The 15,513-nt window shown below is 37.9% G+C and overlaps 1 protein-coding gene across 2 annotated transcripts in view; it reads right to left on the bottom strand.

Moving 5' to 3' along the window:
• tln2b (talin 2b) overlaps positions 1 to 15,513 on the bottom strand; it is a 127,936-nt gene that overhangs the window by 77,159 nt on the left and 35,264 nt on the right. The gene's annotated exons all lie outside the window — the stretch shown is intronic.

Genomic DNA, 15,513 nt, shown 5'->3' with positions numbered 1-15,513 from the left:
ACGCTTGAACCATGTCATGAGTGTTGGAGTTGAATAGTTTGTCCACCAGAGGGCACTCTACACCGTTCCTGTTGGCAACACTCGTTGAGTTGGTCACGATACATACATTGCTTGAATAACAATTAAAAGAACATCCCCGTCAGTTCTCTTAACTCAAACAAGCAAAATTTGCGACTATAATGTCCAGTTTTGCTTCTGTTAAATAAGCCGAGACTGAAGCGGAATTAGCTAGTAATAATTACGTTACATTGTTACAGTGTAGTTGACTGACTGTCCTTTTAACTTTTGACAATGTGACTGAAGTATTTCTTTAATAGCTCGTGAGTCGTGACAGTTATAGCAATGAGACGGATCATCTCTCCTTGGCCTGTTATATTGAAAATATAGCTAAATTGCTAAACCATTGCTAAATTATGGCTCATCATAGACTAGCTAACCATAAAGCTAGATAATGCCACTATCATCAGTCTGTTCTGTTGTAACAATAAAAGAAACAAGTTTCTTCTTAAAATGCATTATCATATTATTTTAGTTAAAAACCATTAATAACTCCAAATAACTAATGTTAGGGAAATCTGTTAATGTTTTGTTGCACATTTCTGAAATTGAAAAAAAAAAAAATATCGGCCGATATATCGGAATATCGAATTTTAAAACCAAAAAATATTTGTATCGGTATCGGCCTTCAAAATCTTTTATCGGTCGGGCTCTACACACAACTACATCGAAACATGTTTTTATCTGGATTAACTGGAAAATAAGTAAATGTGAATGCAAGTCTTTGCAATTCAGTTCAGCTCCAGCACTGATTAATGAAATATGCCTGCCACTGAAGATAAGAGAGAGAGATCAGAGCTTTGTGTAGGCTTACAATATGAGCTCCTTACTGTCAAGAGGCGTCTGTAATGTAGTTATTAGATTAGTAGAACAGCACTGCCCTTTAAATACTGAGCAGAGGAAAAGATTCTACTGCCAACTGTGTGTTTAGCCTAAGCTCACTCAAACTCTACCGGATATCACATCTATGAAAAGTAATCTTTACACAAGAGAGAAACCTTCAAGTTTATAAAAGCAGGAAAAGTGGTTACAGAGAGACTGACGTTTGTGGTTGATTTGCTCCTACAGTGCAGTTCAAAGATGTCTATAGAGACCAGCACCTAGTCTAGAGATCAGACTTATAACCAACATCAGGCTCAGAGCAGAAACCATATTTACAACCAAGATCAGGTTCAGAGCAGAGATCTGACTCGTAAGAAATCAGACTCGGCAGAGATCACATCAGCAACAGAGATCAAATTCAGAGCAGAGGTCTGACTTGCAACTGAGAGGAGATTTAATTTTGTAACGGAGATCAGAATCGTATTAGAGATTTGACTCGCAACTAAGATCAGACTTGTAACTGATATCAGATTAGTATAAGAGATTTAACTCATAAAAGAGATAAGACTTGCAATAGAGATCAGATTCATAACAGAGATTTGACTTGTAACAGATCTTACTCTGAATCTGATATCTTGCAGATCTGATTTCTGCTTTTAGCAAAGATTGAACTTTTAACTAAGATCACATTTATAACAGAACAGATGATTCCTAACAGAGATTAAAATCGGATTAGAGATTCAACTCACAACTGAGATCAAAATTGTTACTGATATCAGAAACGGATTAGAGATTCAACTCATAACTGAGATCAGCTTTGTATAATAGATTTGAATCACAATAAAGATCAGATACAGAGGAGAGATTTGATTTGTTACTGTGGTCCAATTAAAATCAGAGGTTTGATTTGTAACAGAGATCAGACTCGTAACAGAGGTCAGACTCGTAACAGAGATCAGACTCGTAACTAAGATCAGACTCATAACTGAGATCAGACTCGTAACAGAGATCAAACTCGTAACAGAGGTCAGACTCGTAACAAAGGTCAGACTCGTAACTGAGATCAGACTCGTAACTGAGGTCAGACTTGTAACAGAGATCAGACTCATAACAGAGATCAGACTTGATCCTAACTGAGATCAGACTTGTAGCAGAGGTCAGACTCGCAATAGAAATCAGATGCATACTAGAGATATGACTCAGAAAAGATCAGTCTCAGATAAGAAACCAGATTCAGAGCAGTGATCAGACACATAACTGAGATCAGATTAATTTCAGAGATGTGACTTGCAAAAGAGATTAGGATAATAATACATATCAGACTCACAAGCAAAATCAAACATTATGATAGAATCAAATAAAACTATTTAAATTATTAAATTGTACTGTAAATGTTTAGTAAATACTAAAAAGACCATCAAAGAGACCATTCTGAACAGCCAGAAATCTCAATCAGACAGTCCAGCTGAAGCGATTGAGAGTAGAGTATAAAGTAAGATGTGTCTGATAGTATCTCACCAGGGCCAGGAATACTTCAACAGAAGACAGAGAGGACTTATCTTTTTTTGATAACAGACTTGTGAACGAGCTCAACATCGTCTTCTCACTTAGTCACCAAGCTTGTGTGCGCAGCGCGCACACACACACTCAATAATAAGTAGGAAAAATAGCTCTGTATAGTCCTTTCATTCCTAGTAGGGCACACAGGGGACATGCAGAGGATTTGTGTAGCTAGCAGATGAGAAGTCCCACTGAGACCACACACCTATACACTTAAAACTTCCAAATGCTGCATGTAAGTAATAATAATTCGCTTTAGTGAGGTCACTAAGTCTTTAAAATATAATAAAACTTGACCTTTCTACGAAAATAGAAAATATCGAGATCAGGCTGAAAAATGTCATATGGTGTAACACCCCAAAAACTTAATGATAAGTTTAACTTTAACCTTGAATAAATCTATATAAAATACATATGAAACAAATAAGCCAAGTAGATTTTACATCTTTTTTTTAAATCACAGACACTTTTATGTCTCGTACATTATTGACCCTTGAGCTGAACTGTATGAGACACTGACTCCGAGAAATGGAGAACAAGAAAGACTGTGAGAGGGCAAACAAAACAAGGTACCACCTGGCCCCTTAATCTCTCATCTACAACCTCTAGGTAAATCCACACTGGGCACTTCCATTTCTCCTCCTAACCCTGCGTGACAGACACTGTAAAATACCTCTCATTTCTTCCTGAACCTCCAGCCAGGCTCAAAGCATTCCACTTCTCACACTGCTCAACCTCTAAACAGCATGTGACTCTCTACATGCACTTATAATTGATTCCTGGGGGACAACAGAAAAGCAGGAATCACAACAGTAATATAAAAATTAAACAAAACTCTAAGCACTTTTTCACACTTTTGAATGATTGTGATGGACAATTTAGGAAATTGACATAAATTGAGGTAAAATTGGTGCATTCAAGTCATGTTGGAAAGATCAAATTTCACGGAAAAGATTGAGTTCAACGCACATGGTACACCACCATCAACTCAAACTCAAAAGTGACACGACATTCCATCTCGTAAATACAAACTTCCCAGTAGGACTTGAACGCACCAAATGTAATTTTAAGCTAAATGTCAATAGCGTTTGGCTTTCCAAAGCTCACCTAATAAGCTATTGCTAATTAGTTTCTTGGGTGTGATCTACAGTAGGTGATTACTTAAGAGGACTATCCCCATGTCACTATGATATTCTGGGCCGCAGATATGGCATAATTGCCCTATCAGAAGAAATTCATTAGTACAATTCTGCGGACACAGATTCTTTAAATATCTAAGTCTAACAAGAAGAACAAGAAGAAAAGTAAAAGAAACCCAAACTTTCCTTAAACACCACCCCCTGGGATTGATTTAATCATCGAGACTAAAAGGTGGAGCTGGTGTGGTGGAGGTTTGCCAGAGGAATTGTAAAAGGGATGAGGTAAGCAGCTGTTTATATAACTTTAATACTACACTCATTTCATCCAAATCTTTCATTTGGAAATCTCTAGTTTTGACGTAACTTCTACTAGGATTGCAAGATGACAAATCCTATTTCTTGATAATTTTCTTTGATATTAATTATGATTTTATCTTCTCTATTCTAGTTTTGTCGCCTCAGTGAATTTAGGAAAACGTGTCTTATGTGACCCTAGCAGGAAGTTCAACTAGATCACCCAATTAGCCAATCCCGCCTCTGCAACAGACATGAAATCTGACTTGATGCTTTCCCGAGCATCGTCTGCTTTTAACGTTGGACTTTAAAGTGCCTCTCAAGGGCATACTCCCTAAACAAAGCCAGAGCTTCTCTACAACAGTGGTCATATTAAGTTATGCTGTTGAATTTACAAAAAAAAGCAAGAAGTTTCCGGGTGTAGACAAAAAGATGCATGAAAACATGCTTTGGGATGCAGTCGTAAAAACTGGCAATTCAATTGGGCCGAGGGAGAAGATGGGGCCATCTGGAAGGGATTGTGGTGTGGTGATTTGCAATAGTAACAAAAGCAAAGAGCAGAGCCCCAGAGGCCACTAGTCCTGAATCCATTAAAGAGTCTGTGATTGGAAGGGGAGTGTACTCTGAGTTATCAAAATCACGAAGTTAGCATGCGCAATTTCCAAACTGCAGAAATATTTTGGGAGATGATGGATCATAGAGCCATGTAGTTTTCAAGAATGTCAAACTATCGTTGCGGCAAAACATTCCCACAGAGCGCGTTTTTGCGGTTGAATACACAAGAGTCTGATTTATAGACGCATTTTTAAAACGTTTTTACCTTGAGTGCTGTATAAACGCAGTGGAAGCACAATGGTTGAAGACATCCTTCAGGGCTTGTTTACATAGAAACACAATGGCACATGCTGAACCAGGTGAACTAAAATGTATAAAAAAGGCAATTGCCCAATATATAAAAAGGTTAAAAAAGCATAAAGAAACAGCCAACGCCAATCAGGTATAATGCAAAGATATGGTGCCCGCAAATATCGTCATTAGGGAAAGTATGTGTGTAAAGAAATACTGTTTCAAAACCGTGATTAAAATCTATTTTAAAATGCAATATTGCTTAAAAGAAATGTATGAAATATTTTTTATTGGCCATATTGCACAGCCCTACTCTGAGTTATCTGGTTCTTGAATAGGTATTACAGAATAAGAAACAAACTATAAGTCTTGGACTGAGGTGCATGAGTTCATCATATTTTGCTTATCTAGACTTTTGACCATCAGCATAAAGAAAGCTGTTCACAACCTGTCTAAATATGTTCACCTTGGTCCATTTACATACATAATAAAGATCTTAGCAAGATATAAGCCAACATTTGAACAGTTTTCTTTACTTTTTTTTAGCATTTGTATTGTTAGATATTAAAGTAAGTTGAAACACAATACTTTAAAAGTGTGATTTGGCATTTTGGCATCTAGGACCATTCGGTCATGTCAGACAGCACGTACAAATTGTCTTCTGTTCACTTGAAACCATTCAATGTGTTCCCAGACTGCAAACTGACATTAAATCAACGTGGAAACGACGTCTCTCATGACATTGAAACAACGTTGATCTGGCATTGTTTTGCTCATCGAATTAACGTTGAACCAACGTCAGACGCGGCATTCTTCAAAGCTAAATAGAAATCGAAAATTGGTTTGCTTTCATAACATTGAAACAACGTTGATTTCAAGTTGACTTTTACGTTAGTTGTGAAAGAATGACGCGTCTGACGTTGGTTCAACGTTAATTCGATGAGCAAAACAATGTCATATCAACGTTGTATCGATGTCATGTTTCCACGTTGATTCAATGTCAGTTTGCTATCTGGGTTGCTATGAGCATTCTGTTTACGCACATTACCGTTTTTTAATTGTTAAGAACTTCCCTAATATGTTAAATGGCAGTATTGCCAGATGTTCAAATAACTCTCCCTCTCTGAACTTCTAAAACAGTCACAAATTCTTATGATAATGACCACACTATGTGCGAGTGTGCGTCTATGTGCACTCCCAAACTATTTTCTCATGCCCCAGTTGGTATGAGAGAGAGTCAGGCCCCATAGAGTAACAATCTGGAAGCGTTTGTACTCGGAACCGGAGCAAGAATCCCGAACGGCTTTGGAAGACGGACCCAAGAACCTCCAGCTGTGATTTGTAAACATCACCAGCCAGCTGCTAGCAATGAGAGACTGGGATGGTTGCGTTAAACAAGGCCTATCTTTGTGAGACTTTCTTTTCTTATAAACATTGGCTCCGCAACAAAGGAAGGCCGATATCAAAGGTAATATTGACGAAGGTTTAATAAATGGAGGGATGATCATAGGTCTTGTTCTTCTTTACATCATATTTTGGTTAAATGAAAATCCTCCCTCCATTTAGGGTTGGTCTGAGCGAACTTTAGTCTGGAAAGACAAACAGGATATTTTGAGGGAGATTGAGATATGAGGGCGATCTACAGTACGTTCCCTCTCAAACACGCACAAACAAAAGAGCTCCGTATCATGGCGATCATCCACTTTACCTACAGTAGTTGCTCTGGTATGCACTACACATAATGCTGCTTTTTAACCAATGACTTTCCACAGATCACACGTGAATCATTATGAGCTCATGTCCAGTTTTACAATCTGATGAGGCATTCTTTAAGCATGTAAATACATGCTCTACGATTAAAGGGAAAGTTAATCCCAAAACATTGTCATTAACTTACCCTGATGTTGTTCCAAGTCAACACATAAGAGATGTTTAAGAACTGTTTTTGACCATTGAGATACCATTGAATATTTTTTTTCTGTGAACAACAGAAGAAAGAAAGTCATACAGATATAGGTTTGGAAAAGTGAGTAAATGACAACAGAACTTTCATGTTTTAGTAAACTACTCCTTAGGTACCCCTTCTGCCCAACCTAAACACTAAATCAATGAGACGATTGAGAAGAAACAAATTTTTCTTCACAGGAGAACTTAACTTTAAATCTCGACAAACCCAATTCAACTTCTCACTCCTTGGCATTCAGATCACTGGGATGATCTGAAGAAACTGAACCAAAGCGGCTCATTATTGGACTGTGTCCCTGTAATTTCCTGCTCCATCTCTCTTCGCTTATTTTTTCACCTGCTTGTCTTGGTTCACTTACATGTACCTTTTTTTCTATCAAGATATCAGTACATGCTTATGATTTGTTTCATGTTGTAGTCTTTTTTTCCCTCCACTTCTATTGACAGAGATTGGAAAGAAATGATCGGAAGAAATGTACCGTGGAATCGTGGAAGCCATACTCAAACTTACACCAGACACCAGCAATCATAGTTTTTAACATGTCAGATACTGTATTTTAATAGAAATCTAAGGGCTGGGTTATTTAGACCCGGGCCAGTAAGCAACTACCCACAACACCCTAGCAACAACCAATCAATCCCCTTGTAGTAACTACCTTGAAATACCACCCACCGCATAAAGTATACTTTTTTTCATTAAGCCCCCCACCCCCTTAGCACCCCCAAGAAAAAAACCTGGAGCCGCCACTGCTGATGTTAACATTGCATTTAAGATCCACCGCCACTCACAATGCCATATTAACAATCTCAGAGTCATAAAACTTAGAGTAATTGAAAAAAAACATAAATTAGATAGCTTTAAAAACAGCTTGCCTCTCCTTACACACATTAATCAGCCATCATAAATATAGGAGCCATAAAGAGCCTTGTCTGACTTATCCTGTACCCCAGAATCATTGGCATTGCTTCATTGCAATTCCTGCATTCTGGGTTGCTGCAGGAACGGAAGGGAGTCCAATCTATCTTAAGGTTGCATGTTTTGTATGCATTAAGCATGAAATTTAAGTGCATTTTGATTAGAGCAGAAATATGAGACAGGATGTACAATATGCACACAATACTCTGCCTTCCAGGGACTGGAAAACAAAGAGCTTCTTTTGTGGATCGATATTATCAAGGCATCTGTATAGGATTCCTGTTCGTAATCTATAAAGCAAAAAAAAAAAGTGCAAACATTTGGTGACCATTTGATCATCCTTATCCAACAATGAGTAAAATGACTTGTGAACAGGAAGGAACAACGTGCAGTAAGAAATTACAGGCTGACTTGATATGAATCCCACTCAACCGTATTTAGAATAACGGCATCACTACAAAAGATATCACAGCGATGGAAAACTGTGCCATTGCCATTTGGATAAGGTTCATAAATTTACAATACTGTGAGAATGGGAGCAGGGCTTCAAGAACCATCTCGGACAGTGTAAGGCCTGAGCTTTATTACCAAAGAAACCGCAATTTTGGGATTTCTTCATTTACACCAAGAACTTTGTGTGTGGTAAACATATTTACAAACTGCATTTGTTTTAACTTAACTGTGGGTCTTTAGTCTACTAGCTTGGTTCTTCACTGAAATAAAGATTTAAGCATCCCTCACAATGCCCTCACAATGACTAACAATCACCATTCAACCTACCATTTCCGTCCAACCTACACCTAAAATCAGAGGGCAATGGTAGGTTGATATTGAGGTTAAGGTCCAATGTCCAACTTGGCTACATTACATTAACCCTAACCTTAATCTTTTTAGCACAAAAAAATAACCTTCACCATCAACAGCCAGACTTCTTGCCTGGTAACTAGTTTTTCAGTAGTAGAGGTTATTTTAAGATATTTTGGCACATCTGGCCCCTCCCCACAGCACAGAGTCCTCAAAGGACTTCTACAGATGTACCAAATTAATACATGCTCCAGCTAAACCAGGACAGAGAGGCAAATGATCCCAAACATGATTGATTGTGTGATCATTCGGTCAGGGTTTTTGATCAAACAAACACATATATTTGATTTTGAAGCCATTAATTTGTATGGAAAGGACATTATGGCTGAGTAGATAGATAGTGTGGAAAATCCCTGCTCTAGTTCTGAATGCAAATGACAATGGCATGCTGACCCGGAGACGAAGATAATTGTCAAATCTGTTCAAGACATTGGCTTCTTAGTTACATTAGAGTGCACTGGGACTCTGAGTGGATTTTTCGGTCGTCTGATAAAACGGCAGACACCGTTGTGTTGTAATTGGGTCAGCCGTATTTTAGGAGAGGTTGGCGGCCTTGTCGGAGGAGGGGGTTCAAAGAATATCGCAGACGAAGCGCATGAAGTGGACACAAGATGAGATTCTCATTAAATCGACTCTCTGCGGTGTCGTGCTGCCTATCAGCAAATTGTCTCAGATCACTTTACAACCTGGCTGGAAATACACGGGCAGACTAGTCTGAGGTGATCAATAAACATGGAAGCTGATTGGAAGTGTTTCCATCATTTTAGCCAAGGTGCCCTTTACAGGTTGACCTACTTTGATGAAAAATACGAGTGTTTTGAATGCTGGTGTGCTGTTATCACTATGAGGCTTCTTAGTTGAAACAGCAAGACTTCCTTGGTGAACAAGCTTCCCCATAAAGGGCGCAGCTCTCACTTTTTCCAATCAATTATCATTAATCGTGAAACTTGAAACATCTATAACATTTAATGTTGTTGCTGTAATAGCCAGGGATGTGCCAAACATGCTTAAACTACAGAACTACTGGTATATAATTAAACTAGACTCCCCATATAATTATGCTGGTTTCAGGTTTACCTGATTCTAATCAGATTGTGCAAGTCATTTGCATAAAATGCATTCAAGTTCATAAAGAGTTTCCAAACCACAAAATTTGTTCCTCTAAATGCATATGGTTGTCTAATTGGAGCACCACTTGAAAAATCTAGATATGTAAAGAAAAAGAAAAAAAGTCTAGATAGGCTAGTCAGCCTCACTGTTGTATCGGAAGCTGCCTTTTCCAGAGTAAAGCATAATAGTTTACAGTGCTGTTGTTAAATGTGCTAATTAAAGCTCAATGTCAAAGAAAACAAGAGTGAGAGAGGAAAATATAGGAAAAGATTATTAGAGAGTGTTAATGGCATTGCTGTTATAAAGAACCACTCTGAGTTGAGCAGATATAGAACTGCTAAACTACTGCCATGCTAGCTGATAGAAATGATGAATCCTTGTCTCTGGGAAAAAGCAAAAAAGAGGCTCTTCAGACACTAAAAATACCCCACAATGTAGAACATCCACCATCCCTCCCTATCTCTCTCACTCTCACACACTCTCACTCTTTTCCAATTCCCACCAAAATTCACCCTCACCATATGGCAATTTGGCCTCTTTTAAACTCATTGGATCTCACAAACTAAACTAATGTGTTAATATCAAGTGTCTTCAACATTTTTCAGAGCTCTTCTCATCTGCAGAGGTCCCTGTGTGATTTAGTCTGCTTTATGTTGATTCCTTATGATCAAGATGAAAGTCTACAGACATGATTTTCCTAACAAGCACGGGGGCAGAGTAACAAACAGTCAGGCGTGGTTGGAAAAGAACACGCAATGAGTACATGGTCACTGGAATCATCATTTACAACATTGGACACAATAAAAAACAAAACAAAAAAAACCATTGGATACATTTTTCAAAATATGAATACATCACATAGAATATAGAATATATATCTGTCAAAACAGTAAAATAATGTTTTTATTTGTGCACAATTGGTATGCCCACTTCACAGCACTTTTTAAAATGACATTTAAGCCAAAAGCCTGCCCTTCAAAGTAAAACATCCAGTTAATTAGCGTTAGGTTGTGATCCCAGGACATATTGTGGGAGAAGACTGAGTGAGAGCCCATGAGAGGATTCATTTAGAATAAGAATACATAATACATTTAGAATCCCTCCTTATCTCATTACAGAGACTAGACTCCGAGAGAATGAGTGTGAGAGAGGAATAGAATATCTCATCTCCACCTAACAGCTGCATATACTCATACACCCACCCACCCGCTTGGGTTGTCATGGCCACAGTGTCTGTAGTGCTAAACCACACCTCACATGGTAGGAGTCCTAATTAAAAAAAAAGAAAAATACATCAACTCCCCAATAGTCTCTCCATTACAATCCACTTCCTAACAGTCTGGATTCAGGAGTTAAACTGCTCTCTATGGTTTAGAAGGACACAAAAAGCAATTCTGATTCAGTGGCTACAAAAAAACAACAAACCATTAACCAACATTTATTTGATGTTTCCATTGTGAAACTGGGCTGACTATGTGTAGTTTACTTAAAGGGATAGTTCACCCAATAATGTCAAATTCTGTCAGTTTTTACTCGCCCTCATGTTGTTTCAACCCTGTAAGAATAATATCGTTATTTTAGTTTTTTCTGCACACAAAAAGTATTCTTGTCTCTTGATAAACTTAGGATTGAGCCACTGTAGTAACTTGGACTATTTTAACGAAGTCTTTAATAACTTTTCGGAACAAGAACAAGTTTCAATCCAGCTCTCAGATTTCATCAAAAATATCTTAATTTGTGTTCTGAAGATGAACGAAGGTCTTACGGGGTTGGAACAACAAGAGGGTGAGTAATAATTTTTGGGTGAACTATCCCTTTAATTGGTAACAATTAAATTATTTAGAATCCAGAGGTTTTAGAAACATCATTAAATGATTTGAGGCAATATTACTCAACTTATATTCAACTTTTTTTATTTTTTAGATTGAATCGCCAAAAATTGAGGGTTTGTGGTGAAGGAGACAGCCAGACCTCCAGTCTCAGTGGTGGAGAACTACAGTGGGTTCTGTGATGTGGAGTGGGCAGCTGGCATTATCAATTAACCTCACAGGAAGCTTTTCTACGACTGAAGACTTCTCGTCAGGCCGCTGTCGGAGGGAATGTCAGTGGGCAGGAAGATGGAGAGAGGAGGGGTAGCAGGTTTGCTGATCTCCAGTAACCTTCCAGCGGCTCCCTCAAGAGTGAAACATAAAAACTCACTGCCAGGAATGTAATCAAATCAGGCAGAAACACTGGCCTGTTGTTCCAAGCTATTTCTGACCTCTCTCTCTTTCAAACTTTCACTCGTGAAGAAAAAAAAACAAAAGACTCAATTACCAACACTCCGCCCCTCTCTTTCCATCCCTTGCTCACTCTTTTCCCTCTAGACCAGACCGTTTTTAGATACACTATCACAAACGTAAAGTAACTGCGAATGTCAATGGAAAGCAAGCGTACAGTGAGAATATTAAAGGGAAAGCTTGTTGAGAGTGGGCAACCTCTTATACACAGGCAAATTAACTTGTGCTGAGGTGCATAGTATAACCTAGTCTTACGTAGCTAGCTAGACTTTTTATGAAACTCAAAGATTTGATGTCAGTTGTGTGGCAAATCCACTGATTATTCATTCTCGAAAGTGCGCCTGGATGCCAGCCCGAACTCCGCCCACAACATTTTTTGGTCAGGAAGTTCGGTCTGGACTCGATCCATTGAGGAGTAATTATGATCAGTCAAAAAATGAACGGGCCAATCAGATTGCCAGGGCGGGCTTTATACGATGATGGACAGGTGATCTGCAGGGACGAAATCATCACGTTATCAAAGAGTGCTTAACTGGTTTCCCTCAGAGATGACTGCAGCTGGAGAATTGAGATGTATAGATTACGTTATCGCGTCTGTTTTGAAATAAATCGACAGCGCATTCAATTTAATAGACGAACAGAAAACTGCAATCAAGGCATTTGTCGATTGGAAAGATATTTTTGCCGTCCTTCCTACATGATTCGGCAAAAGTGTAACTTATCAGCTGGCTCTGACGGTTGCTAAGAAGATGGGATGTAATCTAAAATAAGTAAGTTCTGTAGTTGAAAACTGCGCTATGCAAAGTAGTTGACTTACTGCGTTGCTTTGATTGGTTGTAGGTCTACCGACTATCCAATTGAGTGCAGAGTTGTTTTTTTTCCTGGTTCGGTTAAGACACGCCTCATAATCAAAGCCCTACGGAGCAGTTTCAGACTCATATTATGACTAGAATACGAGTATGACGAAGTCAGGATACTCATTGCATCCAGCTGGTCAACATATTAAGGAGTTAAAGAGTCAAATGTCCAATAGAATATAACTTAGAATACAATACAACTCTGTGATTTATGTGGTATGGGAATTGGTATTTTCACACATATTAAATGTAACTGGGATATCTTTTTTATTAGGGCAAAACACCGTTTTGAACCAACCGCAGGTGGTGGTTTAGAGTTAACAGTAGAACTAAACATTTCCAACTGTTCATACATGTGTTTAAAAAAAGACACTATGAATTTCACATCTCTCGCTTCACTGTAACAGTTTCCAGACAATTCTGACATGCTCGACTCGCCAGCTCATAACAGCGGCGAAATGTTCTGCACCTTCAAAGGAGACGCAGAGAACATCTCGCATTTTCAAAAGGCGGTTGTAAGAACTGCGAGATGGGTGTCAAAACCATTCAAATTGGACCTCAAGAGCGTTTTTTAGCAACACAGGTATCAGTTCAGTTTAAAACACAATCATACATGAGAGTACTAAAAACACCACAGGGCGACAGGATATTACAAGTTTATCACAGGCCCCTGATCAGTTTAGAAAGAAAGAGCTAATAAAATGACAGCAGAACATGAGCTGACTAAATCTAGTCAGTTAGCCTAGCCTCTAACCCATTAGCAGCGAGTCGCACGCGAGCGGCCCTGTGCAACAGAAATCTCACGCTGCTTGCCAAGGACAGTAAATCACAACACTGCAATCTTCCAACCAGGGAACCAGGGTCAGTGACAGATAAGAGTGTCCATGAAAAAGCTTTTTTTAAATATATAAATACACTTAGTTTTATATATATATATATATATATATATATATATATATATATATATGAAGAGTTCAGATGCAAAGCCTCTAAGTGACATTTGAAATTTTCTTCTAGAATGATCATTTTTATCAAGCTCGTATATTTAAGTTCAGTAATTTCACTTAAATGGCAATGAAGATTACCTATGAATTGTCATTTAAGTGAAATTACTGAACTTAAATACACAAGCTTGATAAAAATGATCATTCTAGAAGAAAATTTCAAATGGCACTTAGAGGCTTTTGCATCTGAACTCTTCATATATATATATATATATATATATATATATATACCACATATTACAATCTAAAATAAAATTGCCTTGTCATAAAATTATAAAATTATCTGAAAGAATTATTGACCCTGACACAGTTCAAAAAACATAATTTAAAACATGTCAGTCAGTTAATGTATAAAACAGTACAGTATATAATATAATATAAACATAAGATTATACCAAACTGTACTTTTTTTTTTGAGAATTTACATTTTAATCCGACTTCTTTCTTCATTGTGATATAAGAACAGATGTCCCAGTACTTATCTGACATTTGCTTTTATTTTATGCCCCGCCCTCAACCAAAAAAATTTCAGTCACCACAGAACAGGTGTACTCGGGTTACTGCATGTGTGAATTGAATTGCATTTATAAAATATTTTTTAATAAATTACTCTATTCAAAAAAGAATCTTCACATAATTGATCCACCATCCACCTGGACAATGGAGAGAGAGATAGAGAGAGAGAGAGAGAGAGAGAGAGAGAGAGAGAGAGAAAGAGAGAGAGAACTGGGTCGACATCCCCTGCTGATTGTAATGTGAAGGACATTTTTTTTTCAGTCAGCGATAAAGACTGACAATGACTGACGTGATGGAGGTCTTAAAAGCGAAGAACGAGAGATGTTTATGTTTGGAAACATGATCGTGGTTAAACAAAAATGAACAGCGAGAGGGACGCTTTGAGATTGCGTCGACCCGCTCAAGCGAGTAGTTTATGTAAGGTAGCATTAAAAAGTGGTGTGGCTCAATGGATCTGACAGGTTTAGATAAACTAGATTGTGTATACCAAGGTTTTAATCGTATAAATCCAAACGAGAGGAAAGAAACCGCTTGTGGCAGCCAGAGATCGAGTGTATTGTCTACACCGTGACGTTCTGTATCGTATGGCTCTGGGAAAGAAAAATACAGAGAGTGTTGTTGATCAAAGCCAGGAGAGTGGGACATGACTGCGGTTACATGTTGCTGGATGTACATTTGCACCCGACGGCCACTGTTGCCATGACAGCACACCTACCAGTCTACATACACAAAGCTTGACCACAAGTGTTTTAACTTAATGGCAAAGGTCGTCTCAAGTGGTTCAACAGCTGGGTGGTTTTTCAAAATTATGACAGTTTTTTTCCATGCATAAATCAGGTGTTCAAAGTATTTAATAAAATTGTTATTTGTTAACATTTCAAATAACATTCTTATAACCAGGAAATAACGTTAAAATACAATGTTTATATAACGGAAGAATTGAACCTTCTAATAATTTGTTTGAATGATGTTTTAATAGCCAAGCAAGAAAGTTAATACAACGTTTATAAAACGGGAGAACTGAACGTTCTTATAACGTTTTAAATAACGTCCTTATAACCAAGAAATAACGTTAATGCAACGTATAAAAAAATGGACGTTTTTTTTGTTCCTATTAGAAATAACGTTTTTATAACTTAAAGGGAATGTTATGAAAACATTCTGTATAACCTAAAATTGTTATATGGGGGGGGGGCAGAAGAGAGATTCGCAATTGCACTTAACACGGTAGCCTAATTGATATGATAAGGCTTTTGCTTGACCATGATGATGTCATCAAACAGC

This window comes from Pimephales promelas, chromosome 25 (genome assembly GCF_988280905.1).
Source record: "Pimephales promelas chromosome 25, fPimPro1.hap1.1, whole genome shotgun sequence".
Classification (NCBI taxonomy): Eukaryota; Metazoa; Chordata; class Actinopteri; order Cypriniformes; family Leuciscidae; genus Pimephales; species Pimephales promelas.
Note: the sequence above shows the minus strand (reverse complement) of the source record. Positions and strands in the feature narration are given on the sequence as shown.